This window comes from Vigna unguiculata, chromosome 6, assembly GCF_037176805.1.
Source record: "Vigna unguiculata cultivar grain cowpea cultivar isolate G323 ecotype 2 chromosome 6, ASM3717680v1, whole genome shotgun sequence".
NCBI lineage: Eukaryota > Viridiplantae > Streptophyta > Magnoliopsida > Fabales > Fabaceae > Vigna > Vigna unguiculata.
This window is the reverse complement of record NC_140797.1, coordinates 3,475,326-3,480,108: the sequence shown is the minus strand read 5'-3', so window position 1 is coordinate 3,480,108 and position 4,783 is coordinate 3,475,326. Positions and strand designations below refer to the sequence as shown.

General features: G+C 33.1%; 1 pseudogene; it reads left to right on the top strand.

Annotated features, from left to right (window-relative positions):
- Positions 1-2,047: 2,047 nt before the first annotated feature.
- On the top strand, positions 2,048-3,917 carry LOC146885394 (uncharacterized; annotated as a pseudogene).
- The last annotated feature ends 866 nt before the right edge of the window (positions 3,918-4,783 follow it).

Here is a 4,783-nt window from a genome sequence, read left to right as displayed (position 1 = left end):
TAACTAATTAATATCTATCTATAATTGATCCAATCAAATTAAAAAAATCACTAAATGATAAATAAGAAAGAAAAAGGATCTTTAAAAAGAGGATATCATTTATAAAATCTTCCGTAATTGACTCAATCAAACTAAATAAATGAAATAAAAGATTTTATTATAATATTATATTTTTATAATTTTATTATTCTTTTATAATATTTGTATTTTATTACTATTAATTATTCATATTTTCTTATTCTTTTAATTCTTTTTTAATTAATTAATTCATTCATTTAATGTTATACATAATAATAATAATAATATATAACAATTATCCCAATTTTTTATAGTATAATAATTTTACCACTCTTAATTATTAATTCGTTTATTTTTTTATTTAATGTTTTGTTAATTAATTTTTCATTTAAATATTTTAAACAAATGTAATTTGTAAGGCCTGTTTATTTTCTACCTTATTCTTAAGTGTTGATCCTAAGCAGATGGGCTTAAGGGTTGGCCCATAGGGTGCCAAGGCCCCTAAAGTAGCTAGGGTTCACCATTCTGCACTCATTTGTAAACGCTCCAGTCTCTCAAACTCTTCTCTTCATTGTAGAGCTCTGCTAGGGTTTTGACTTCTCTCTTTTTCAAGCTAGTTAATCGATCATTTATGTTCTTCTACTCCACGTAAGTTGCTCCTGAACCGTGCTCTTCTTGTTCTAATTTGGTTCTCATGGTTCTGTTGGGCTTACTGTAGCAACCTCGTCATTTCTTATGTCTTTATTCTCAACTCTTGGGTCCGCTTTTGAAGTTGTTGGGTTCGTTGAGTCAGGGTCGAAGTCTTTTGATAAACCCTTTCCAAGTAAGGGAAGCTAGGGTTTAAGGTTATCTATGTTTTTTGTATGTTTTTTGAGTTTAAGTCGTATGCTTGAGGTATGCTAATGGTTTGACTACTTGGTATTGGTTAAAATGTGATTTGGTGATGTTCTTGCATTTCTGCACGAGTGAACAGTGGTGGGCACTGTTTTTCTCGCCCAAGCGAGCTTGTCTCGCCTAGGCGAAATTAACAGAGGCTCGCCCAGGATCTGCTGCTCGACGATCACTTAGGCGACGAGTTTTCTTTTTGAGCGAGGAGTGGCCTCGCCTGGACGAGAAGGGGCTCGCCTGAGCGAGAAATCGCAGAATCCATTGTTCCCCTATTTGAGCCCTCGCCTAGGCGAGAAGGGGCTCGCCTAAGCGAGACCTATTAGCTTGAGCGAGACTGGGGCGAGTTTTGGTACTATTGTTGAATGGTTCACTGATGTGTTGCTTGCTTGTCTGATCTAAATGCTTTACTAGAAGGGTTTGAGGGATGATGCCATGATTAATATATGAGGTTTAGATGGAAATGGTATGTTGCTTTATTGTGTATGAATTGGAAAGCATGAGTTGTATGATTGGTTGTTTATACATGACATTAGTATTATGGGAACTTTCTGATTGGTTAGTGAAACATGTACAAAGCGTGAGTAGGGCGTAATTCCATGACTCTTGTAGTGAGAGCTCATGGTGGTGCCTCATCTGTAGGACGTAATCCCATGGACCTTCCTAGTGAGAGTCATTGGTGGTGCTTCATCTATTGGACTTAATTCCATGAACCTTGTGGTGAGAGTTCATGGTGGTGCCTCAACATAAAGACGTAATTCCACGCGAGTATCATGGTGGTGCCTCAAGGCCAGGACGTAATTCCACGAAGGTCACGTAGTAGTGCTTCATGTAAGGGTGTAATTACGCCAAGGCCTCGTGGTGATGCCTCACTGCTAGGACATAATTCCACTGTCTCGTGGTGGTGCCTCATTTTACGTATCCGGATAATCAAGTCTTGGGGTCTTAAATGATTTGGTAATCTATGTGTGAATGTTTGTTAGTTATGTCTGACTTTGAAACTGCATGTTGACTATTATGATATAAGATTCCTTTACACTAGCTTACCCTTTTTGCTTGCGTGTATGTTGTGTGTGGCTTTCTCTATTGCGATGATCATCAATTTTATTGATGTGAGCATATGTGAGAATCCCTAGCAGTGGTAATGATAGTAGAGACACCGCAGCTTGATGGTTGGACGGGTTTTGGGCTCACTATGGAGCCTACAAATGAAGGAGACCTGATAGGTTATGATTCTCTTGTCTTGGACAGGACCTTGTACTACCTTTAGAACTTTTAAACTTTGTTTTAGGCAGTGTGGTGCCCTTTTCTTTTGTTATGGACATGTTTGGTGCACTGTGTACCTTCATATCCCAAACTCCGTACTCTTTGAATATTCATGTATGCGACGTTTTGTTAAATTGGTTTTATGTATTTAATTGGGACGTTACATAATTTTAGTTATAAAAAATATTTATTTAAGTTCTTTTTTCTTTTATAATATAAGATTTTATTACTATTAATTATTGATATTTTATAATTGTTTTAACTTTTAGTTAATTAATCAATTCATTCATTTAAATTAATTATTACCGACAATGCTTTTACCGACGGATTTTTATTCTTCGGTAATCTGTCGAAAAAATGTTGTTATTGACGAATTTCTTTAATTATCGATTAATATTGGCTGTTGGAAAATCCAATTTTTTTGTAGTGATAATAGTATAATATTTTTATCATTTGATATTGTGAGTCTAATTGAGTAAGACTTTAGCCCACATGCAAGATTTATGTCACTAGATTCATTCATTGAGACATATGTTTACATTAGTAACATAATAGTATAATAGTTTTATCATTTGGTTATGTGAGTCTAATTGATTAAGATTTTAGCACACAAGCAACTTTTATATCACTAGTTTCATTCATTAAGACATGTTTGCATTGGTAAAACAAAATAATTTTATCATTTGCTTATGTGAGTCTAATTGAGTGTGACTTTGGCCCATAAACAAGTTTTATGTCACTTGATTCATTGATTAAAACATGTTTCTATTGACAAAACATTCTTTATTATAGTCTCAAATTATGATAATGAGCATATATTTTAAAAATTTTGCAATTTCTCAATCTGTAAATTTTTCTTATATCCATTATGGTATTCCCAAACTAGAAAATGGGATAATTATAAGTTCTGGAAGGAGAAAGTTATTCTTTATTTGGGTTGGATGGATATTGATTATGCTACTACAAAACTAGAATCATTGTTATTATTGAGACTAACACTCCAAATGTTGTTTATTTCTATGAAAAGTGGGAGAGGTTAATGTCTCTTTGTGACATTAATAAAGACCAACTTTTCTACTAGTATTTAGGGTTTTCTAAACCAACATGACAATGTGAGATATTTGCTAAAGGGTATTGATGAATAGTTGATCACCTTTGATAAATCTCTTATCAACACTATTATCATGTATTTTTCATCCTTAAAGCTTACCATGACTAAAGAAGTGCATGATCATCATGTGCATAAGAGACATTGTGGCTCAACTAAAGGCCTTAGAGGTTATCATGTCTAATTCCCTTCTAGTACATTATATTTTGTATATTTTACCTCATCAATATGCTCATTTTAAAATTGCTTACAACACACATAAGAATAAGTGGTCTATTAATGAATTAGTGACCATGTGTGTTCAAGAAGAGGAAAGGTTGCTAATGGAAGAAGGTCAAATGGTAAACTTGACTACTTCTCTCAAGAATAAGAAGAATTAAGTTAATCAGAAGGGAAAGATATTTGTTAAGCTAGTTACAAAGGAGACCAAGTGTTCCTTTTGTAAAAGGAAGAGACACATGAAGAAGGATTGCACAAAGTTTAAGAATTGGCTAAAGAAGAAAGGTAATTATTTTGCTTTTGTTTGTTATGAATCTAATATGAATAATATTAATCATAACACAAGGTGGATTGATTATGGAACTACAATCCATTTTTATAATACCATATAGGGTATGCAAAACCTAAGGAGATCAATTGAAAGTGAACATTGCATCCATTCATAAATAAATATGAGTTCACATGTGAAGGTCATTGGGACATGCAATTTGATTTTAAGTAGTGGTTTTATTTTGTATTTAGAAAATATCTTTTTGTGTTCCTATTTTTGATAAAAAAGAATTAATTTCCATTTTTCAATTAGCATCTTTGGGTATTTCCATTACGTTGTTGGTTTTGTGAACTGTCTGATGGTTTTTACTCCATTAAATTACAAATTACACTGCTTAAAGTTCAATGCATCTTTCTACTGGGTTAAAACAATGTGTTGTGAATGAGAATTCCTCTATGTTATGGCGCTGGAGATTGGAACATATCTCTATTAAGAGAATCAAGCAATTAAGAAATGATCAAGTACTTAGTAAGTTATATTTTGCTAATTTTGGGACTTCTATGGTTTGCATTAAGGGTAAGCAAACTAACAAGTCCGAAAAAAATAAATAAAAGGGGTACTAAAAGGAGTTCAAACCTACTAGAAATAATTCATACATATATTTATAGATTCTGAGATATTTCATCACCTTTATAAATGATTACTCACAATATGTGTATCTTTACTTGCTTTGTTCTAAGGATGAAGCTTTAAATGCCTTTAAAGTTTTTAAGGTTAAAGTAGAGTTACAATGCGGAAAACAACTTAAGATTGTGAGATTGGATAGAAGTGGAAAATATTATGGTAGATACACTATGAGTGGACAAGCACCTTACCCATTTAGCAAATTTTCTTCAAGAACATGGGATTATTGCAAAATACACTATGCCTAGTTCTTTGGATCATAATTATATGGTAGAGGGAAGAAATCGAACATTGATGGATATGGTGAAAAGCATGAAGAGTCTTGCAAAACT